The sequence below is a fragment of the Durio zibethinus genome, chromosome 25, assembly GCF_047325235.1.
Source record: "Durio zibethinus cultivar Kanyao isolate XHJ-2024 chromosome 25, ASM4732523v1, whole genome shotgun sequence".
Lineage (NCBI taxonomy): Eukaryota > Viridiplantae > Streptophyta > Magnoliopsida > Malvales > Malvaceae > Durio > Durio zibethinus.
The window spans coordinates 5,536,119-5,562,061 of NC_143186.1; the positions used below are offsets into that span (position 1 = coordinate 5,536,119).

The 25,943-nt window shown below is 31.5% G+C and overlaps 1 non-coding gene across 1 annotated transcript; it reads right to left on the reverse strand.

The window, feature by feature from the left end:
• Positions 1-20,759: 20,759 nt before the first annotated feature.
• Positions 20,760-20,866, reverse strand: LOC149511540 (small nucleolar RNA R71). Its single transcript, XR_016333916.1, has one exon. It is a non-coding gene; the product is annotated as a small nucleolar RNA R71 (small nucleolar RNA).
• Positions 20,867-25,943: the final 5,077 nt, after the last annotated feature.

Here is a 25,943-nt window from a genome sequence, read left to right on the forward strand (position 1 = left end):
ATCCTTAACATGCTTGTATTGTACTATGAATGCACTAGCCAGATCTTTCTAAAAATGAATCTTACTTTGGTTTAGTTTGATGTACCACCTTATTATAGAACCAATGAGACTATCTTAGAAATAATGGATTGAGAATTTGTCACTATACATTGACTACTCATATTCTGGCAATACATCGTAATGTATGTTGAGGGGCATTTTGTTTTATCATATTTCTCAAAGTTTGAGACCTTAAATTTTGAAAGAATGACAAGATTAGGTACTAGACTCAGTTCACTGGCATCCACACTTCCATATACATCATGTCCTTCTATTGCCTTTATTTTTCCTGCCAACATATCATGCATATTCTTTATTTCAATATTTTTTACCACTTTAAGCACCCTTTTCAGTTTTTGTTATTCTTTTAGATCATCCAAAATTGGCATAATGATGGGGTCAAAATGAGCAGACTCAGAGTTGACATTTATTTAAATTGGTGATGGCTTGGTAGAAGTATCGACATAACGTTGATGAGTTGCTAGTGGTGCTTGAGTAATATGGGGATTTTGAACATAGGGATATATAAAACTTGTATACACCAGTTCTTCTGTGGCTATTTCTTCCCTTGGCCCTTATGTTTCAACAATCTTTTTTTTTTTTAGATAGCTCTACTAGTAGTTGTTTTAATTCAGCAAACTAGCTGTCTATACTTTGTTGCATTCTCGTTATCGTTTCGCTTATCTTCTTTTGGGCCCTTTCTACCCTATCAATTTGATTGGCATTTTCATTCTCCATGACTTTTGAATGAGCTCACATATTGTAAATGCAGGGGACAAACTGATACTAGTTTTTAGAATGAGCTATCTTTGAACCTTTTATTAATTACCAAAAGTCAGAAGTGCATAATTTGAATTTTATTATTGGCTTTTAAAGATAACTCTTAAAAATCTTCCTATATTTTGCCAAGATTTTTGAAGATATCTTTTGCTTTGAAGGTTTGATTAGAGTGTATTTACAAGCATCATTTCCTATCCTTAGCTGGCATAAAAATAATGTCCAAATAGATGATGCATCACTTGTATATTAAATTTTATTATTGTAGTTGAAAAAGAAATCCTTTAAATTCCCTCTTATACTTAGGTTGGTTATTTAATGTTGTTCTTTTTGCTTTGAAAGCTTGATGAAAATATATTTACAACCATAATTTTTTTTCATGAGCTTCTTTAAACATAATTTTAAATATATAAATAGGGATGCTCATTTATAGATAATTTAAATTAAGAGAAGTTTTCATTCATTCCAGGAACTCCAAACGTATACATCATGAACCATCATCGAGCTAAGGCCATAAAGTACTGGACTTGGTCATATTACCTTTTTGCCCCATCCAATAAATCCAAAAAAAGCTAACTGAGATTGTTAGTAAGGATGACTTTTTGGATTTCTCTCACTTTCTTTCAAATCTGAGCACTAAGGTGGTCAATATACATGTCTCCCTTGATTTTCAATCTTCCATTACTTTCAGGCTTTATTTCTTGGTCACACACCTATTTCTATTCATCTTATTTTCTCACCATTCTTTGTGTAAGAGGGCAATGTAGTCCTTGTTTCCTTATAGTTGTAGTTTTAGGGCCTTGATTTTGATGTTGAGTGCATCATTTTCTCCTTGAGCAACCAAACACGTCTTCTTCTCACTTTTTAATTCCTCTTTTAGCTCTTCATTCTTTTATTGACTCTAACCTAACTTTCTCTTATTTATGGTAATTGTTTCTTTAGAGCCTTTCTTGCATCATCCAAGTAATTCTATCTTCACTCTCCCGAGCTTTTCCTTTCCAAAGTCATACCTTTTCCCTAAGCTATTTTATTTTTTCTTGGCATTTACTTTTCTTCCCTTTGTCCTTTAGTTGAGCTCTTAGTCTTTGGTTTTCCAAATGTAACTCTTTAAGGTCACTTCAAGCTAAGTCACTCTCTTTCATCATTTTTCAAGCTTTTCCTTTTATGCACCTTTCTCATACTTTAACTAACCTATCTCTTCTTGTAGTTTCAAATTCTCTTTTTTCGTCTTCTTTATCTCTACCTCAAACTCCATTTTGGCAACCTCTATCTTTGATGGTGGTGCCTTAGTCTATGGGTTTACTAGTTGGATTGACTTATAATCTAATGGAAACACTATGCCATTGCCTCGCTTGACCCTCCAAACTTAGTACTTTTAGTGTTACCTCATTTGTATACCTACTCGATTTTGACTTGAATCTCTATTCCCAAGCCTTTGTAATACTGCACACTCTAGCCATGTAACCTTTTGTACCATAGTCAAATTCCTCTAATCTAGCCCTCAGGTCATAGGGATGAATTGTTGAGACCCATATTGATGTCTAACCATTAATGGTGCATAACTAGTGGCTCATCGAATTCTAAGCAATAGGACCTAAGGTTGATCCCAGCAAGCATGCATGATCGAGACTTAAGGCATCAACGATGCCTTTGAAGTCACTCTTTCCCTTTCTAAACTTCAGACGAATACTATCCATTATTACTTAGAGAGACTTCTTGGCCACTTTTTTTTATTGAACTCGACCAAAGGTGATAAGGACTTTATGTAAAGCAATAATTGAGCTCGATCAATAATCCATAAGTGACTCTGAATCCATATATAAAGTAGCTAAGTACAACCAATCATCCATCCCTCTATGTTTTTTTTGTCAATGATTTAAAGTTTTGATGGTTTCTACCAAAATCATTGGTGAAAGGTTAATCTTTTGTTCTAACTACATGAAAATTTGATCATAGAGACCTCTATATACCCTAGAACTCTTGAAAAGATCACCAACCCATGATTGCCAATGCAAATATATCCATATCATGATCTTCATTGGAATTTTAGAGTATAACATCTCACAAGAATGTCCATGGATCCCTTCATTAGCCCCTTTCTTCTTGTCTATTACCTGAACCTCAACTCCAATTAACTTTGCTAACTTTTTCTTATACCCTGATGGTTTTTGCATTTTCCAATACACTTTATCAAGCTTGGGCAAATCTAGATGTAGTAAGTGAAGTACTCTTCTATGTTGGATGTCAGGCCCTATTTGTTGAACATAAAGCATCGATATGCTAGATTTTAGAACCTCACTTTAGCTTTCAGCATCTAATCATTAGGCTTTAGCATTGTAATATGGGTAATGTCTTCATATTTAGCCATGAATGCTACCCTTCTTTTTAGGTCCTACCGACTCCAAATACCTTCTAAATCAGATGTATCATTCTTTCTTAATTCAAAATATACTAATTTCGAAAGGCTTGCAATGTATCCATCCATCAAATAGTCTCCCTCTATTTGTTACTTATTTTTTACTACTTTTTAACCTCTTAGAATGACTTATTAACTGAAGACCCACTTGAGATTCTAGGGATGCCATGAAAACTTCTATTGACAAATTATCTAAAATGAGTATCTCTAATGCTTTATGTCTATAATGATGCATGAAACGAACAAAACAAAAGAAACTATGGAAAACATAGAAAAATTAGTAAAAAGGAAATTTAAAAGTGCAAATGTATTATAACAAGATAAATTAACACTTTCAAGTAATTTTTTTTCTTTTTTCATTTTTTTTTCATAAAGGATTGTTACTCCTAATGATTTTTATTCTATCTCTTTTTATTGAAAACAAGGATGTAAATTATCATATTAACTAAAAATTAAATGAGAAGGATAAGAGGTGTTCCTTCATGTGACTATTTTGGATAATTTCTACAGAGAAGTTGTAGCATAGCTTTACTTAGAGGTTGGCTCCCTAAGGCTCATTATATGTTGGTCTTAGAATTAACGTGACTAAAGGTTCCCAAATTGTTCTACATGTCATCGTCCATTACAGACTAATGAGGCACTTTGATCTCACCCATCATAAGCTACAAGTAGAAAGAGTTCAATCTAAGTAGGAGTGTTTTACTAGCCATTGCGAAGGTTTATACCTAACAAGAGTGTAGCTAATATACTTCCTCCTAAAAGGGTATAGAGCTTATGTATGTAATGCAAATATGAGTGTGTGCGAAGGAGCACACAAACCTTTCATCTTTTCCTATAATATTGCTATCATGAATACCCCACAATTATTAAAAACAAGATAAATAACAACAATATAAAATAAATGACATAATTAAAATATACATGAAATGTAAACACACTTTTTTTTCAATTTTTTAGAAACAAGAAAATTAAAATTAAAACATTTTTTCAAATTTTTTTCCAATTTCTTCAAATTTCTTTTCAATTTTTTCACCTTTTAAGAAAACAAGAAAATTAAAATTAAGGAATTAAAATTAAGGAATTAAGATTAAACACTAATTAGGACCATTAAACCAAAACTTATGATAACATGTAATCAAATTTTGGCTTGACTCTCTAAAAATGTATCCCTAGTGGAGTCGTCAAGTTGTCGCAATGTGTAGCTAAAGGAACTCAACCTTGAACTTAGGAAATGAAAAAAATGTGGGCCTAAATAGCAATTTCAATAAAGGCCAAAATAAGGAGTCACCACCAATCTTTTTTTGGTATGAATGGCTACCCAAAAATTGTGTCTTTTTAATAAAACATTTAAAATGAGTTTAAAGTTTACTAAAAGAACATTTTGCAGTCCATTAAAATCAAAATTGTGTCCAAAATTATGCATGGAGAAGGATTAGTACCCCTAAAGCGCCCGTCAAAGATAGTACCAATTAATTATATGTCATCCTTACATTTTGGTAAAAATGGTCCCTCTTTAATGTTTAGAAATTAATTCATTTGTTTATTCCAAAAATCAAATCTTTTCTATTTTTTTTAAAGCAAAAATAGTTTATTTTTTATCAAGATGATAATGTCCTAAGTATCAACATGCTTTTTCCATTCTCTTATATTAGGTAAAGCTTAAAAAATATCTTTAACTTAGAAAATTTAAAATTGTCCTCATAAAACTGAAAAAACATCTTATATAAATAATAACCATTGAGAATCTCCCTATGTTTAGGCTAGATTCTCAATGATCATATTTATTTAAGATATTGTCTTATTTTTGAAACATTTTTCTAAAAACTCATGTATAAAACATATGTATTGTATGCATGGACATAATAATATATGATGAATGCATGATACTTAAATATGAATGATAAAGTATAAATGCATGACAATTCAAGAATGCATTTAACAACAAAATAAAATGCAAATGCACTAATAGGATCAAGTTAATTTTAGGGTTTGGGAATTGGTTTAGAGTTTGAGGTTAGTTTAGGGTTTTGGTTTTAGGGTTTAGGGTTAGGGTTTTGTTTTAAGGTTTAGGGTTAGGGTTTAGGCTTTAAGGTTTAGGTTTTGGTTTAGGGTTTATAGTTTAGTTCTAAGGTTTAGGGTTAAGGTGTAAGCGTTAGGGTTTAGGTTTAGGGCTTAGGGTTTAGGGTTTTCAATTTAGGATTTGGGTTTGGTTTTAGGGTTTGAGATTTAGGGTTTTAAGTTTGGGGTTAAGGTTTATGGTTTAGGGTCTAGATTTGAGTTTTGGTTTAGGATTTGGATTTGGATTTAGGGTTTCGAATTGGGGTTTGGACTTAGGTTTTGCATGAGAAATGCATATGATAATTTATCGAAATGCCATTGAGAAAATGCAAACTTTGATGCATGTAACAAAGTTACCAAAATAACATTGATAAAAATGCAAACTTTGATGCATGTAACAAAATTATCGAAATGCCATCGAAAAAAATGCAAACTTTGGTACATGAGGAATGCATATAACAAAAATTACCAAAATGCCATTAATGAAAATGCAAATTTTAATTCATGGAACATGTATAAACACAAACATATTACAAACTTAGGTATATTATATTATAAACTAAACATCCATGCAATAATATAGTCAAAATGAATCAAACATCTAGGGTTTTAAAAATTTAGAGACATGCTCGATCATTTTTTTTTTGTTTTTGAATTAAAACACATGCAAACAACATAAACTCACCAAAAAGTCTACTAATTTAACAGTTTTATTCATTAAAATTTGATCCAACACATAGAAAACTTAAAGAACAAGCTAAAAACACAAGCAAACACATAAAGTAGAAGCAACATTTGGCCACATGCATTTAAAAAAGGTTTGGCCAAGCATAGGAGAGCTTGGTCAAATACCTCGATGGCTACCACAATCAATCCATCTCCTTATTTATTTATATCATGCATCAAACACTCATTGAACTATAATATAAAGGAATTTTTATTATGAAAGGAATTTTATCAAATATGTAATAAACTAACCAAAGGAAACCATGAAAACACAAATACTAGCAAAAAATTCAAACTTACTAAATCAATCAACAAACATGCATTAAACCTATAGCATAACACTTAAATCATTCATACACATTATTTAAGAGAGGACAAAATATAAAAAATGGGTCAAAGGTGGTTCAACCATGGCAAGAAGCAAAGTTGGCTGAACCTCTCTTACATGGTTTTAATGGTGGAGTCGTTTTGTTGCTTGATTCTTTTTGTTTCATAGAAAACTATTATTTAGTTGGATGAAAACTTGAATCAAGCTTGGATTTAAAAAGATGAACACCTATGGATTTTCTCACAAAAAAAAAAACAAAAAACAAAAGGCCAGATGATATGAAAATTATGAAAAATGATGTGGAATGATATAAAGTGCAATGGAAAAAAGTAGTAGAGATTATACCTCAAATAAAACTTTCAATTTTTTTCTATATATATATATATATATTTTGCTTCTTTTCACACCATAAGTTGCCTTTATTCTCTTTTCATTCAACCCTAATTGATAAATAAATATCTCATGCAATTGAATAATGGCCCTTGATCATGAAATGCATCCTAAGGCTAAAAATCCACCCTTATTTATTCATCAAGCAATCACCTTTTACCGTTGGATCAAGGCCTTCAAATGATCAAAGGTCCATGATAAATCCAGCATAAAGTAAGGCCCTAAGTGATGCTAAAACTTTGTGAAAAGATTAAATTACCCTTGCTAAAAATTTCACCTTTTGTTGAATTTTCTTAGAAAACAATGTTCCCTTCTTTATTTTCTGATTTTGAAGCCCTAAAATCTTAAAATATTATGAAATCATAATCTAGAAGTTTTTGTTAAAAATCGATCTCGAGAATGTCAAATTACAAAAATAATCTTAAAAGGTATTTTAATAATTTCACACCTTTCAAGGCGTGATCACGATTTTCAATGCACCAAAAATCATAAAATAATTGTAAAACATGACCTAGAACATTTCACGAAAAGCTAACCTCATAAGTCAAATTTCAAAAATACCCTTCAAAGGCATTCTAGTAATTTCACACATTTCGAGTTGTGATAAAGGTTTTTATTACACTAAAAATCATGAAATAATATAAAACCATGATTTAGAGTGTTTCACGAAAAATCAACCTCAAAAAGGTCAATTTACAAAAATACTCCTAAAGGTATTTTGGTAATTTTGCACATCTTGAAGTGCAATTAAGGTTTTTGATGAATTAAAAATTTTAAAATAATATTTAACTATGATTTGAAAGTTCTTACTAAAATCTAACTTTAAGAAGGTCAAATTATAAAAACACCCTATAAGGGCATTTTGGTAATTTTACCCTTCTAGAAGTGCAATCAAAGTTTTCAATACATTAAATTCACCAATTTCATTTCTTAAACTTGTTAATCCCATTTTATTGTGAGTTTTGAATTTTGAAGATTAACCCAAGTTCAATTCGATTTGATTGATTTTAATCAAATTTAACTTTATTTAACCAAGTTTGACCCTGAAGCATTTTGTTCAAATTGGTTCTAAATTCAATTTTCAAAATTTGTCAAAATTAAAGAAATATTAGATTTGAACAAGATTGAATTTTAAAGGCCTCACAACTAGCTAAATTCTACCCGAACAAAATTAATTGTTTATAAAGGGAATTGGTGAGAGGTTGTTGGTGGTTGGATAGCCTATATCTGTAGCCAAAATGCACATTCAAAGGACATAGGAGTTATTTTTTCCAAGGTGTGCTTCTATACTCAAGTCAATGAAGTATAGGAGGTAGAGTAAAGAAGAAGGTGAGGTATGTGAATGAAGCAACAATGAGGTCAGTAGCCTAAGTATGAAGTATAGGGGTGCTATCTCTTACGTACCTGAGCATCTTTCTTACCTTATATATGAGACAATAGACAGTGATCTAACTGAGATAGTTAACAGTTAATGAAAAGTATACATGAAGCTTGAGAATGATTTATGTAAGTGGTTGCGAATCACATTTAATGATCCTAAACAGGCGTTGGCTACATTTAATGGTTTTAGGCCAGTTGGAGGCTAAATATTTAATTTTAAAGTGATACTTTGATGGAAGTCAGTGACACGTTAGGCGAGCCCTGTCCTTTGCAAGGAGCAAGCCAGTTCTATGAATAAAGATGATGTGACGACTCGAATGTGTATTGTCTAGTTGATCTAAAGAATTTACCGTATTGAATAAGATTTGACTGAGTAAATGAACGTGACATTGTCCAATTTAGAAAAATGTGCCTAGATAACTGGTTAATGCACCCATCTTTTTGGGTTTTCATACTTGACAAGGATGATTTATCTAGCCCACCGTAATTTGATTTGTTTTGTACATTCATATGATGTGAGGTCATAGAAAGATCTCAGAGTATTTTGACTTGTTGTAATTGATATTGGGCATGTATTGTTTAGCTTCTATCAATACAATTTTTGATTTGGCAAAAACAACAAACAGAGCAATACTGACATACGGATTTCAGTAAATAAATCGCCACAAATTAAGAACATTGACACATAATTTTATTTAAAAAACCTTTCAACTTGAGAAGTAAAAATCAAGTACAATTAATAAAATCTTCACTATTAAATAATGAAAATATAAAATCTTTTTAATTAATATCATATTCATAAAATATTTTAATAAATTTTATATAATTCTAAAATCTGATTAATTAATTATAATATAATTAGTGTAAGTAAATGCTTTCAAAATTAAAAGCATATAACTATAATATCTGAAAATTAAATAATGTTATAAAAAAATAATTTTGCAAAAAAAAAATAGAGAAACCACACCAGAAAAATAGTTTAACAAACATTCACAAAATTTATAAATAAGAAACTTTAAAATGGAACTCCACTGTGGACAATAAAGAATTGTGCAAGTATTAAAAAAAAAAGAAAAAACTGTGCAACGTGAACACGATGATAAAATTTTTATGCAATCTGATCACGTATCGATCTCGATCTGACCTTGACCGGTTGACTGAAACTGTAGAAAACCTCTTTTTCCCCTTTCTTTTCTCTTTTTCTTTTCTGGTCTTTTTCTTGGTTTTTGTTTGTGCATTGCCGCCAGCCAACTCTCTTTTTTAAAAGCAAAAAGAATAAGCTTTTAAAACCCTTAATATCAACATTCTACAACCTGTTTCTTATGTGAGGCAGAGGAGGAATGCAAGAATCATTTGTTCTTCGCCTACGATTTTTGTAGGCAGGTGTGCCAGAAGGTAGTTGTTTCTCATTCAGTCATCAGAGTTTTAAGAAGTTGGGATGATGATCTTCAATGGGCAGTTTCAACCTTCAAACGAAGAGCATTCAAGATTCCAAAATGTGTCTCTATTTTGGAGTTTTGCTTTGTAGATTTTGAAGGTGAACTCATAGCTTATTGCTCTCAATGTCTTTATAATTGATTTAGTATTCTTAGCTCAGACATCAGTAGAGAACCTGCTTCTCCAAAAACTGGACTACTCTTCCACTTTTCATCAATTAGCTTAGTCAAATCATCCTCTTGGGATTGGCAAAAAAAAAAAAAAAATCATCCTCTTGCGGCCAAGTGTTAAAAAATTTGAAAGCAGCAGTAGTATCCCAATTTTTCTCATCCACGTCTAAAAACAATGGTAGGTGATCAGAAATAGTAGACGACGAATTCCTTCGACGTTGATTAGAGACGGTATTTAGCCATATACTGTCCAATGAGAACCTATCAAGGCTACTGCTGAAACTAGCGTGAAATTAGATCAAGTAAAGTTTGAACCAGACATAAGAAGATCAGCCAGTATAGCTGCATTATTAAGAAAATCATTAAGCTAGCAGATGTGCATTCAGATCAAAATTCTTTCATTGGAATATATAGAGATTTTATCAAAGAATTAGTGATTAATGATGAAGGAAAATATCATCATGACACCCAAACTTTAATTCTATGTATCAATCTACGCGAATATCAAACATTCTTGTCAAAATCTAATAACCTGTCAATAAGTCAACCAGAATGTGCCTTGGGGTAAAAGAATAGCACTTTACTTTTTGAGTTAATAATTAAGATAAACACATGGCACAAACGTGGCATGATCTCATTTACTAATAGTGTTTCGTTTTGGAAAGCAGAGTTTTTTTTTTTCATTTTTTGGAAAATAAAAAATAAGAGTAAAAATATGTTTAATAATTGAAAATGAAAACAAAAATAAATTTTTGAAAAACAAAAATGAAAATGAATTCAAATATGAAAAAGAAATTAAGCTTTTTAAGTGTGAAAACACCATATGCCCGTTACTCTTTTGTTAATATTTTGCTAGTTAATTATTAAAAATATTAAAAGTCATTAACATTAATTATTTCCACAACCGATTTTTTTTTTTTTTTTTTGTGTCTAGATATACTTGGCATTTTGAATTATTTATAATTTCTTTTATCTCTTTCCACTTAAATCCCTTTTTCAAGTTTATGAAATTACTAAACAAAGTTGAGAAGTTTGAAATAAGGGTCGATATATATAATTATTGAATATTTTATTTATTTTTTAATCATCATTTTTAAAAAATTATATAAAATACCAAACAAATTTCACTCTTCTGCATTTTAAAAAACTGTTTTCGTTCACCAAATATAATTTCTAAAAAACCAAAAGAGAAAACAAAAGCCGTTTTACAAAATTGAAAATTAAAAAAAAACACAAAATATTTTCTCAAACCAAACATAGTCTTAAATTTTTTTTAATATTTTAATATTTTTTAATTTTTTGAAAATAAAATTTATTTTATAAAATGAATTTTATTTTAAAGATAAAATTTTCCTTTTTCATATAATTTTAGATTTTTTATTAGCAAAATTTATAAATAAATTTTACTTAAAAATATATTTTTAAAAATAATGTTTTTTATTAAAAATAAAAATTTTCCTTTTCTTTCATAACAAAATTTTAAATTATATTGTTTGAAAATTTTAAATGTTGCAATTAAAAAATATGTTTTTTGAAAAATAAAAAATAAAATTTATTTTTTAAGATATAAGAAATTGAAATTTTGTGACCGTTGAAAATTAAATTTGAACATAATTTTTTTTCTTTGCTAAATCAAAATTTATTAATAATTGAAATTTGATTTAAGAGTGCAACTACCCTTACTCATACAAGTTTAGCATGACAGTACCAGTACCTCCTAGTTAAACCCGAAACTCTTTAGTACAACCACCTCAATCTTACGCATTACAAACATTACAAACCAACTCAGTACAGCCTCAGTCTTGAAATGTAGTCAACTGGTCCACCAAACTTTTCTGACACCAAGCTGCAAAAACACACTTTCATATTCCACTCAGCTTTTCTACCACAAGTTGCAAACATGCTCTTACCACCCCTGATTTTGCCAGGGCATCTGCCATATTGTTTGCTTCTCTGCAAACAAAACTTGCATCCACCTGTTCCATAGCTAGGGAATCAATCGCTCTAAAAATATTCCATCGTCTCCAAGGTCGTGTCAACCCATTTCTCACCCAATCAATCGTAACTTTTGAGTCTGATTCTATAATAAGTTTTGTTCTATGCTTCCATTCTGTATGTTTGAAGATTTCCAGTGCTATTTTGGTTGCTATTAATTCTGCCATATGTGGTTCTTGGATACCACATGGGCCTGAAAACATAGCCAAACCAAACCTTTGTCGTTTGAAGCACCTCTGCACATCCTGCAGGTCCAAGATTCCCATTTGCTGATCCATCCACATTGAACTTTAATGAGCCTTCTATAGGTGGTAGCCATTTAATGTGTCTTCTACTTTTTCCAATAGACATTGGCGCACCCACATAAGTTTCAGACCACCATATCGATTCCACCGGACATTCATTCTCCCTCATCGTCTTAATCCAAAGCAATGCTCTCAGCTTAGTTGTAAACATAATGTCCTCAGCCGACATTATCTTCTGCTCAAACACCAGCTCATTTCTTGCAAGCCATAAAGACCATAAGGCTGCTGAAAAGGAAGCAAACCACCATGCTTTCACAGTCCCAGTGAATGGGGTTCTAAGCAGTTTAATATGAATGATCTCAGTGTCAACGGTTTGCACCAGGTCGGATTCCACCACCTTAAGTAATAATTCGAAACTTTTTTTAGCCACTCACAACTATATAGCACATGGTCAGTGTTTTCAAGCTCCCTTTTACACCATGGACATAAGCTGTCTAAATGGGTTAGCGGCAAACCTAAACGCACTAGGAATGCTTTTGTGGGCAATCTTTCTAACGTTGCCAACCAAATGAAAAACTGAACTTTGGGCGGGATAATAAACGACCATAATTTTCTGAACTCAAAAGAAGAATGTTCCAGAGAATTCTTTAAAATGTTTGTGGCCTTTTTTATAGAAAATACTCCATGCAGATCCTGTTCCCATATTACCTTATCATTCTTTCCTACCTGAAGATAGCAGTTTTGTATCATATCACACATATCTTCTAGTTCCCCTGCTTCCCATTCAAACAACACCCTTCTGAATAGTCCCACCCAATCCTGATGATTGAAAGAGTTGCCTCTATTATACTCAACCACATTTGCTAATTTATCCTATGCCAAGGAGAATAAACGCGGATACCTCTCTTTGAGAGGCTTTTCGTAGCACCACCTATCAAGCCAAAATAGGATATCATTCCCATTTCCCAACATCCATCGACAGGATTTATTCCAACCAATTTCTTGTTTCCCTGCTCCTTTGCAATCCCAACCACATCGGCCTATACAACTGACCTTTCCTACCATACAACTCGCAAGGCAGCCACTGTTGAATATTTTCCCCATATTTTGGTATCACCACCCTTCTCCACAAAGACTCTTTTCTCTATAGCATATCTCCACCACCATTTTGCTAACAAGGCTTGGTTTTTAACATGTAAATCCATGACTCCAAGACCTCCTATCATCTTTGGGAGGCACACCAAAGACCATCTGACTTTTGCTAGTTTCCTCTGTGTATTCGATCCTCCCCACAGAAAATTCCTCCTTATTTTATCTATTCTCTTTATCACTCATTTAGTAGTTTTAAAAACCGAAATATAAAATATCGGTAGGCAAGACAAGACCGAGTTTATTAGTGTGATTCTCCCTCCAAAAGAAAGTACATTCCTCTTCCATAACGCCAGCTTTTGTCATCGATTGAGCATTGGTTCCCACGTAGCCAATCTTTTCAGGCTTGCCCGTAAGGGTATCGCCAAGTATTTAAATGGCAATTGCCCTCTCCCACATCCGAACACACTTACCAACTCTTCCACCACACTCTCTTCCACTCCAACAATGTACATTTGTGACTTTTGGAAATTTAGTTTTAAGGCCGAAGCTAGTTCAAAGCAACTCAGTAATTTCTTGACATTCACCATTTCCTCCTTATTTGATCTCAAAAACAATATTGTCATCTGCAAACTGCAGATGGGAAATAGCCAACCCCACCTGAAACGGGATTCCTCAAAACAATCCTATATTCTCTGTTTTGACCATCATCAGATGCAGTACTTCTGTCACAAGGATGAATAGGAAGGGGGATAATGGGTCCCCCTGTCTCAATCCTTTTTCCATATGAAATTCATTTGTTGCAGCACCATTGACTAACACCGTTACCTAGCTGTTCCAATGCACTCCCACGTCCATTTTCTACAAATGTTGCCAAACCCTACCCCATCCATAACATGATCCAGAAAACCCCACTCTATGGAGTCAAAGGCTCTCTTGAAATCTAATTTCAGGATTACTTACCTCCTTTTGATCCTTCCCTCGTTTTCATTGAATCAATTATTTCATTTGCCAAAAGCACACCATCCAAAAGTTGTCTTCCTACTACAAAAGCTCTCTGTGTATCACTTATTCAACTGCCTACCACAAGGTTCAATCTTTTTGCCAGAACTTTTGACAACAACTTGTACAGTGAGTTAATCAAACTAATAGGCCTATATTCACTAAGCATCACAGGATTATCCGCTTTTGGAATTAGAGTTATAAAAGATGAGTTTATACCTTTCTCAAGCTTTCCGACTTTATGAAACTCCTCTACAAATTCTACAAATACCTTAACCTCCTCCTTGATGAAGTTCCAGCTTTTCTTGAAGAAAAGAAAGTTGTATCCATCCGGGCCAGGTGCTTAGCTAATCTTATAACTCCACATTGCTTCTCGAGCCTCTTCAATTGAAAAGGATGCTTCCAACCATCCTACTTCCTGCTGTGTTAGTCTTTTAAAAGCCAACGAAATAGAGATCTGCCAATCACCCCTTCCTCCTTTAAAATGCAAAAATGAACCTTTCCACATCCTTTGGCTCCGACACCCACCTACCGTTATATTCCAGCCCCGGTATACACTTCCTTCTCACCCTCATTTTTGCCTTATAATGAAAGAATTTTGTGTTCCTATCGCCTTCCTTCAACCAAAGAGCCCTAGATTTCTGCCTCCATACTGGCTTCTTCATTTGTCTGGCTTCCCGTAGCTCTTGTGTTGCTTTATTTCGTTCATCCACTTCTTTTATACATAAATCTCTTACATTGGCTATCTTGTCAAGCTGGTCAATCTTATTCTCCAGTTTCTCAATGTTTACTTCAATATCTCCCAAAACTTCCTTGTTCCACCTTTTCAGAAATGTCTTCAACATACTCATTTTCTTCACCATTCAGTATCCTGCTCTACTAGAGGCCTCTGCTGTTTTACATTCTTCCTCTACCTCCTGAAGGAAGCCATTCTTTTGGAACCAACAATTTAGGAACTTCAATGGTCTGGTGCCTCAATTCATCGACTCTGTCTGTAACAACAATGGCGTATGATCAGAAATGGACCTCTTTAAACCACGCTGACTTATGTCCCTGAGTGAGCTGATCCATTCTATTGAATCCTAGAACCTATCTAATCTGCTCCTCTTATTCCCCTGCCCGAACCATGTAAAGCTTTTTCCAATAAGTGGAATATCCAGGAGAACGCTATCACCAATAAACCTGTTGAAATCTTGTGTTACCACACCCTCAGTCGTACACCCAAATCTTTTTGCCGACGACCTCATTGTATTAAAGTCTCCAGCCGTGCACCAACAACTCCTCATCTCTTTCATTTTGCTTAAAATGGCTTCCCAAAGGTTCTTTTTCGCCTCAAGCACAGACGCCGTGTATACATTACAAATTACACACTCAAAGTTCTCTTTCAGCTAGCATCCCTTTATTATTACCAAATTGTTTGCCTTCTATGAACTCATTTGTCTAAAATAGTGTGTGTCACACATCGTTAATAAATCTCCTGAGTTCCTTCTGCGTCCGAATGCACCCACTCATAATTTTCATCTGACCACATCCCTTGTATAATCCAATCTTAACATCTTTCAGTTTTGTTTCCTGTCCTAATGCCATCTCTACTTTGCTCGAAATTGCTAAAGATCTCATCACGCCTTTCTTTACTCTGCTCCCTAAACCCCTCACATTCCATGATAGTATTTTCATTTGTGGAGATTCCCAATTTTACTAGACAAACCCCTTAATTCACCTATACCAAGCTAAATCTCGCCTCAAAAACAAATTATAACTTGCCCATGAAGTTCCATACCTGCAGCCCCTTCATTGTTCAGTCAAAATTTGCTTTTCCCTCAATTTTTTTGATTACAGCCTCGTCTCCACAGCTCGCCTGCATTCCCAGCATCTGTCGTAGACTTCAACATAATTTATGGGGATAGAAAGCATATATAGCAAGTAAAATGGAGTTTGTTTGTGTTGCCATCTTTTGATTGTCTTTACTGAAATTTTAAAAGTGTTAGTTATTGAAGCTAGTTTTAACTTAAAGCTTGTTATGTTCATTCCAAGTAATTATTCTCTAGTCGTCCCTAATATTTTTTTAAATGTTTGATAATCCCGAATGCCTTTTAGAGATTAAAAGTGGTTAAATACTTAATTTAAGATCTAACATTTAAAAATAACATTCTTAATTTGATTTAATGGAAGATTAAATGTTTTTGAATTACTTCAACACAGGATTTCGTCACGAGAGTATGCTGCACCGGCCAATAAGTTCAATATCATTTAGATTTTACGTTAAAACGTTATTTTTATTAAAAAAAAAAAAGCCATATTACTTCACATTTTTTAAACGAACAAAAGGAAAAAAAACAACCAGAAATCATCTTAAAAAAATGTACCAAAAATACTACTCCTCATCTGTTAAAATCAACTTGTTACTCAGCATCCCCATCATTTGTTTCACGGGGAAAAATTATCATAAGAAGACATAATCCTACAAGATTATACCGAAATTTCATTAGGGATAAAATCAGCAATTTTAACGTAGAATGAGGAGTCAGAACAGTTTGTAAAATGGGTAATGAAGGTGACAATTGCAGTTTGGTCATATACAAAAACTTAACTATGATCAAATTTGTATATCCATCTAATTCGGCAAAACAAATTCCACAGCTCACATATCCATAATAATGATAAAGGAAAGAGAAACCGGCTGCAAAGAAGCAACATTTTAGCTAAAGAAAAAGAGACCAAACCCTGAAACTCACAGACACATATATACAAATAACCTTAAAACATCAATATAGCCAAAACTGAAACTTGATTTTCTCTCGTTCTGAAAACACTCCTTCAAAATAATGTTAAAAAGTCAAAAGAGAAAAAATCCTCAAAATTCAAAATCGAAAGGAAAAATAAATATGAACAAAAACTAAAGAAAACCCAAACCAAAATAATTCCTTAGCAATCTTGATTTCATCTTCAAGCTCATGAAGTTGATTGTTAAACGAATTAGTTAAAAGAAATTAGGAAAGAAAATAACCAAATTGTCTTTGGTTTCTTCTTAATTTCTTGCTTAAAAAACTCGAAAGCACCGCATGAAAAGTTGTACTTTCTTATTTCTGAAGGAAAATATTTTTAAAATATGAAAACAGTAATTAAAAAGAAATTATATTAAGCTATTTAATAGCTTAAGGTAATGTTCCATGGTCAAAAAGATTGATTTTAGGCTTATAAAATCAATAAAAGAAGGTTTATTATAGGATTAGTAGGCTGCCTTAGTAAGAGAAATCGACTGCCATGTAATTGCCTTAAGCAGTAGTCAACTACCTATAGCAAAGTAGTCAACTGCCATGAATTCCAAAAAAGTACAAACAAAGCTTAACAAAGAAGCAATCTACTGCCGACCTCAAGGTAAATAACTGCTATAACTGAAATTGATTGCTCTATCAATTGCTATTAGTTTTAAGAAAGCAGTCAACTACCCTGTTTTGTGGAGCATTCTAGAAATAGAAAATATAAAAGGGAAGTCAATTGCCTTATGGGATTAGTCTACTACTTTAGTGAAAAATTATAATTTGTCTGAAATGTGAAAAATGCTTCTCTTGATATGAAAAGTGTTATAATTCAAATGAACCAATTTGTTTGTAATTATTCAAAAAGAGATCTTTATGATTAAGGGAAGTAATCGTTGATCGAAACAATACAATCAAAAAGAAAGAACCTTAGGATTCAATCTCCATAAATAAAAATGGTGTGAGTTCATTTGGGGATGTACATATTTAGAAAACTCTTACTTTCCTTCCATTCTTTCTCAAACTAGAAGCAAGTGTTTTTTCCATTGTTTTTTAAGAAAACATTGATAAAAGATAGGTATTTTATCTTTCATCAAGGAGTGTTTAGTAATTTGATACACAAGTGCAAAGTGACATCAAACAAGGCTTCATTGTATCATAAAGTCATTTCGATTATCCTTTTTGTATATTATAACTAGTTGAGATGAAATAAATGTTAAGAAAAGTGGCATTAGTAGCATGCCTTGAAGCCATTTCCTTTGTTCTTTGAAGGCTCCATCTTTGGTTCAACATAAAGCTTGGAAGGGAAGATTACAACCAATGTTTCAAGCATAAGTTCATCTTTAATCTCAACCAAGCATTGTATTGCATTATTTTTAATCCAACAAATTTGTTATCCAATTTAAATTCTTTGCTTAATCCCACTATTTTTTTTATCAATCTTTATATTTGTAAAAAAACCTAAAGCCCTTTTTCTTTTGTCTTTAATAAATTATTTTATTTTTTTTTCGCATTTTTAACGTTTAAAAATACTTTTATTTTTTATGTTAAATTATTTTTGAATAAATAATTTCACTTATATATTAAAAATACAATTTTCCTTATTTTTCTGCCAAATAAAGACATTTATTCTGCTTCACTCTATTTCAATGTGCATGCGATACACTCCTATGATGAAATCCTATTTTGAATTAATTTGAATATGCTTAATTCTTCATTGAACCAATTTAAAAATGATATAATTGTAAAAAGCCCAAATGTTAGATCTTAAATTGAGCATTTAGCTTATTAAAAGGTATAGAGATGGTTGTTCATGCCACTGAAACTATCCTTACATCTTTGGGGTTTGAAGATGTTTTCGATAACATATGGAAAACAAAGTTTGAATTTTGTAATGAGAAGATAAAATAAGTCAACAAATGAAAACCTAAAGTCTATACTTTAGCAAAAGCAAAGCATACTAAACAACATCCAAACACAAAACATGAGTATCATTAGTCCTAAACAAAGGTGATAGCAGTAAAAGTTATAATGATTTACAAGTCCAATTTAGCTTAAAATTTTGAAAATTTGCTTGAATTTGGTGTGTTTAATGTGTGATTTCTTGATCTATAGGTTTAATGCATATGGGATATGAAAGCTATGTGATGCCATGTAATTCCATACAAGATTAGGTTAATTCTAATCCAAGTCAAATTTGGCCATGCTATAAGGGAGAGTTAGTTAAATCCTATTTGCATTAGGACTCCTATATCCATTTGGCTATCCTACTCACATGAAGAAACCTACAAGCATTTGGTAATTGAAAAATCCTATTAGGATCATACAAATATTCGGCCAAGAAGAGAATTTATTAAAAAAGGACTCTTTGATCATTTTGGTAGAGTTTTCATGCAAGATCAATGTAGTATAAAAGATAAAGGCTAGAGTTTATTAACAAGAACGACTTTTGGAGATTTATTTCAAGAGTTTGTGATTGATACAACTACATGGTCTTAGATAATCAACCTTAGTTGAAATTCCTATCAAGATTACTAGATGATGAATGGCATGACATGTGTGATCAAGATTAAATCTAAAAAGCCCTATCGGCCAAGATACTTCATTAATGAAGACTCTATGTTTGGCCAAAACACTTGAAGATTAAGATAAAGCTTAATCCTTTTAGAGTTTAATTTACAAAAGGACTTATAATCCCAAACCCCTTTGGCCGAACCTACCTCTATAAATAGGAAGGCTTTTTTCACTTGCAAATCACTCAATTCTCATCCCACCATTCTATCTATTTCTTTCTTGTGTTTTTGGTTTTCTTAGTATTTTTGCTAGGGTGACAAACTAGCTTAAATCAAATTATTTTTTGTCTTGGTTAAAGTGATAGACTAGTCTAGCACAAGATTATTTTTTCAATTATTTCTTAATACAAGCATTCTTATTATTCAAATCTTACAAGCAATCTTTAAATCTTATTTTATGCTTTTTTTTATAATTTTTGGTCTACAATCAATCTTTCTTTTTTCAAAAGCTTTTGTTTATTTTAATATTTTTGTTAGATTCGAGCATTCATTAAACTTCCAAGTGACAATTGGATAGTTGTTTCTTGGCCTATATACATAATTGCTCTTTTACTTTGTTTACTTGCTTTTTTTTTCAATCAACCATTCTTTCCGATCATTTAATTATAAGGCTAGTAGATTGTCGACTTTGGTACTTGATTTATACCTAACAATTAGAATACATAATCCTCATGGGACAATACTCTACTTACTTACTTATTACTTGATAGCAATTTGTGTATTTGCAAGTGATATAAATAGTAACAATCAAGTTTTTGGCATCGTTGCCGAGGATTGTATCAGTGTTCAAAGAATCAATAACAATAAGGATTTCTACTATTTTGTAATCTAAATATTTTTACTTTTATTTGTTTGATCTATTTTGATCTTTTCTTTATTTGCATGCATAGATCTCATAGTGTTGATTTAGTTCCATTAAATAAAGAAATTGAAAGAATGTTCAGGCTTTTAAGGATAAAACAAATGCCTACAACAAGTTCAATAGCAAATGCAGTAAACAAAGGTCATAGAACATTAAAGGACTATGTCGTCCCAAAGCATGAAAGATTTCAACCTTCTATTAGAAGGCCAACGATCCAGGCTAATAATTTTGAGATAAAGCCTTCAATCATTCAAATGGTCCACTTTGTTCAATTGTAGGGCTACCTAATGATGATCCAAACCTTAATCTCTCTAACTTTTTAGAACTTTGAGATACATTTAAATTCAATGGTGTTTTTTATAATGCTATAAGACTAAGATTTTTTTTTCTCTATTTTCTCTTAAGGACAAGACAAAAAGTTGGTTGTTTTCACTACCATCCAACTTCATTACCACATAGGACAACTTAATCAAGAAGTTCTTAACCAAATTCTTTCCACCTACTAAGATGACAAAAATGAGGAATGAAATCACAACATTCTTACAACTTGATACTGAAACCTTATAGGATGTGTGAGAGAGATATAAAAAGTTGTGACACAAATGTCCACACCATGGCCTTCCACAATGGTTACAAATTCATATATTCTACAATGGATTGACACCACCTTTAGGAATCGCTCTAAATTCAGCTACTGAAAAAGCCATAATAAGTAAGACGATAGAAAAAACATATGAGTTGATTGAAGAGATAATTGCGAACAACTACCAATAGAGTGCTGAGAGAAACGTACATAAAAGCTATTAGGGTTTATGAGCTAGATACACTCACTTCTATCACATCACAATTAGCCAACCTTACCAAAATATAGAAGCCCTAGGAACCCAATCCTAAATCAACCTTGTACAAGCCATCCAAAGTCCATTTGTAACTTGTAAAATCTATGATGGACCACATTCTAGGGATAAATGTCAGTTTAAGGTAAGTCAATCTAGTACACCCAACATCATGCTACTTATGAAGAATTATCCATTTTAAGAAGGATAGTCTCACAAATTGTCCAACTTCAAAAAGCCAAATTACAATATCAAGTTGTATCTTTTAGGAGCTTAAAACTTCAAGTAAACCAATTAGATAAGAATCTTCTTAGCCAATCTACTGACAATCCACCCCATGAAGAGATAGTTACCTTAAACCTTAGAAGTGGAAAAGTCATGTAAGAAAAATCAACTACTCGCAAAGTCACTTTTAAGGAACCTTTAGAGGAAATCACTGTAAAAGGTGAGATAAATGAAGAAAAATAAGAGAAGCTCTCTACAAAAGAAGTCTAATCACAACCAATCCATCCAACAATCCCATTTTCACAAAGGTTTTAACGTAAAAAAGAAGACAAACAAGTTGCAAGATTTGTTGAAATCTTTAAGAACTTGCACATAACTATAGACACCTAATTTTGTCTAGACAAAATCTTGTCATTTGTGAAGCTATTAAAATTTGACTTGATTCAAATCTAACATTTTTTTTTTATTTTTGACAAGTTTTTAAAATCAAATTTGGAACCAATTTGACCTATATGCCCTAATGTCAAACTTGGTCAAATATGATCAAACAAAGTCAAACTTAATCAAACTTGGTCAAAATTGACCAAAAGTGATAAAATATACTAGAACTAGGGTCAACTTTCAAAATTCATAACCAATTAGAATCAATGTAGATTTACATTAAACTTTTTGAGTTTTAAAGCATTGAAAAATCTTGCTGCACTTTGAAAAAGGTAAAATTACTAAAATGTCCTTAGGGGTATTTTCATAATTTGATCTTTTCAAAGTAGGATTTTTGTGAAAAATTTGAAATCATAATTAAATATTTTTTATTGATTTTTTTATCCATAAAAATCTTGATTACACCTTGAAAGGTGTTAAATTACTAAAATACGCTTCGACATATTTTCGTAAATTAACCATTTTGAAGTTGAAATTTCATAAAAAGTTTCAGATCATAATTTAATATTATTTGCTAATATTTGAAAATTTTAAAACCTTAATCATACCTCAAAAGATGTGAAATCACTAAAATACCTTTTAGGGGTATTTTTGTAATTGGACCTTTTTCAGGTTGGTTTTTTACGAAACATTTTTGATCATGTTTTAAAGTTATTTAATAATTTTTAGTACATTAAAAACCTTAGCAACACCTCAGGAGGTGTGAAATTACTAAAATATCCCTTAAGGGTTTTTCGTAATTTAATTTTTCTATGGTAGAATTTTAATAAAAACTTTCAGATCTTAATTTCATATTATTTCAAGATTTTGATACTTTAAAATCATAAAAATTAAAGAATGAGACATTGTTTTCCAAGAAAAGAGCCTAGAAACAAAAGAAATTTCTTATGGAGGATAAAATGGTCTTTTTACTTAGTTTTAACAACATTACAAATTCATTCTCTAGCTATAAGCATTCTCAATCGTAGGATGATCTTGAAGGGCTGGATCCAATGGTGAAATATGGCTCTTTGAAAAGAAAACATCAGAGAATTTTAACTATTAAATGAACTTTTAATCCAAGGGCTTGCATACATTAAATGAAAGATATTTTCTCTTTATGGGGGCTGGGAATTCACGATTTTGAGAGAAAGAATCAGGTTGGTTAGGACATGAAAGATGAGGAGTAGGTATAATCTCTCTACCATTTTTTTCTTTGAATTTTCATAAGCATTCCATAGCATTTATCATATTTTTCATACCATCTAGCTTCTGATTTTCTTTTTTTTCAAAAAAAAAATTTACATTTTTTTCATCATTTTATTTCAAACTTGGATAAAAATTTCATCCACCTAAATCATAGTCAGATTGAGTCACAAAGTTCAAGCAACAAAAAAAAAAAAAATCAATCCACCATTTGCAAACCATTAGGAGGTTTGGCCAAGCATAACTCTAAATGGCCGAACGTTCTCTTGGTTCTCGTTAAATGTTTTTCTTGCTTATCATGTTGTTTATAGATGATCTAGATTGTTAGTTTATTTGTTTTTTAACATTAATTTTGATTAATTTGTGATATATGTTTGGTGTTTGGTTAATGTTCTTGTTTTTATGGCCTTTTAAATATTTTAGTTTATTACATGTTTGGTGAAATTCCTCTTGTTATTAAAAAGCTTCTATATGATGAATGCCTTGATGTTTGGTGCATGTTTGAGTTAAATGAAATTGTGTAAGGCCTTGGGAGGTTCGGCCAAGCCATTCTCATGCTTGGCTGAAACCTCCAAGCTTGTTCATGGCTAGATATTATTTGGTTCATCTTTGATTGTTTGTGTTCTTGCTTTGTTCATCAAATTTCAACATGTTTATGATATTAGATAATGAGGTTACATATATTTTATATGAATTTTGAATAGTTATGCATTGTTGGTGTTTGGCTAATGTTCCTGTTTTTATGGCTTTCTTACCATATTAGTTTCTCACATGTTTGATGAAATTCCTCCTGTAGTAAAACTATCTTTGTGTCATGGTTTTATGGATGTTTCACATATAATTTAGCCAAGAGAAATAATATATGTTTGTGGAATGCCTTGGAAGGTTTTCAGCCAAGCCTTTTCCATGCTTGGTTAAAAGTTCCTTGATTAGTTTATGGTCAAATGTTGCTCATTGCATCCTTGCTTGCTTATGTTCTTGGTTCATTCTTAAAATTTTCAATGTGTTTGATTAAATTTGGCATGAATAAAATGTTAGTTTAGTAGGTTATTTGGTTATTTTAGTGTTTATTTGCATGAATTTCAAAAGAAAAAAATAGTGGAAGATGTCTTGAAAATCTAAAAATAATTTAGTGTTTGATCCATTTACATCATGCTTTCACATGCACATTTAGTTTATAATATAGTTTTTAAAATGCCTAGATTTGTAATTAGTTTGTTCCTTTGTCATACATTTTTCATGCATCCATATTTCCACTTTTACCAATGTCATTTTCGTTATTTGTCACAAGCATCAAAATTTACATTTTTATCAATGTTAATTTTTTATTTGTTTTTGTCACATACATTTTCCGATGAAACCTTAAACCTTCATGAAACCCTAAACCATCATTCAAATCCTAAACTAACCCTAAACCTTAAACCAAACCATAAACTAACTTTAAACCTTAAACCAAACCCTAAACTATCCCTAAACCTTAAACCTAAACTAACCCTTAAACCTTAAACCTAAACCCTAAACAAAAAACCCTAACCTTATGCCTTAAATCCAAACCCTAAACCTAAACCTAAATATTAAATCCTAAACAAACCTTAAACCCTAATCTAGACTTTAAACCGTAAACCTAACCCTAAACCATAACTTAGACCCAAAACCCTAAAAACTGAACCAACCCCTAAACCCTAAAACCGACACTTGCCCTATTTCATGCATTTGTATTTCATTTTACTTTGTTACATCCATTCTTAAACTATCATGCATTCATACCTTGTCATTCATGTTTGACTCTCATGCATTCATCACATTATCATTTTGTTCATGCACATCATGCACATGTTTTTTGAAAAAGTGAGTTTTCAATAAAAAAAATTTTAAATAAGATAATATCTCTATTAAATATAGCCATCGAGATCTAGCCTAAATATAGGGAGACTCTTAGTGATTACTATTTATGAAAGGTGTTATCTCGTTTTGTAGGGCAATTTGAAAACCCTTAAGTTAAGGATATTTTTGAAACTCTACCTAAATATAAAAGAGTGAAAAAGATGTCTTAATACTTAAGGTGTTTTCACTTTGATCCAAAAACAAAATGTTTTATTTTCAAATTTTGATTTGTTCTCAAAAAGAAAAAAAAAATCAAGTTTTTTTATGAATTCATAAAAGAAAGGAATTAATTTCTTAAGCACTAGAATTGGACCATTTTTACCTAAAGTCTAAGGATAACATGTAGTTAATTGGTACCATCTTCACGTAACAGCTACGGAGTGCTAAATCTGATTTTGTAGACTTCAATTTATTCTTTTTATAAATCTTTTAAATGTTTTATTTAAAGGACAAAATATTTTTGGGTGGCCAATCATGCCCTAAAAAAAATATTGGTGGGGACTCCTTGTTTTGTTTTTTTTTTTTTTTATTGAAAATGCCTTTTAGCCCATTGTTTTCCAAATACCCCATCATTCAATACTTAAGCATTTTTTGGTTCGAAATGTTGTAACAACTTGGCAACTCCACCGAGAATATATTATTTGAGAGTGAAGCCAAAGATTGGTTACGTGTTATCCTAAATTTTGGTTTAATGGTCCTAATTAATGTTTTAATTTTAATTCCTTGATTTTAATTTTCTTGTTTTCTTAAATAGTGTAAAATTTGAAAAAAAAAATAAAAAATAAAGAAATAAAAATTTTTTTTTATTTTTCTTGTTTAAAAAAAAAGTGTGTTTTATATTTCATGCATATTTTAATCATGTCATTTATTTTCAATTTTTGTCATTTATATTGTTTTTAATAATTGTGGGGCATTTAGGATAGGAAAATTTTAGGAAAATGTGAAAGGTTTGTATATTCCTTCGCACACACTCACATTGCATTGTATGGATAACCTCTATACCAGAGCTTTAACCCTTTTAAGATGAAGTAAAGTAGCTATGCTCTCGTGAGATGTAAACCATCGCAATGGCTAGTGAAACACTTCCATTCAGATTGAACCATTTTTGCTCCATGCTTGTAATGGG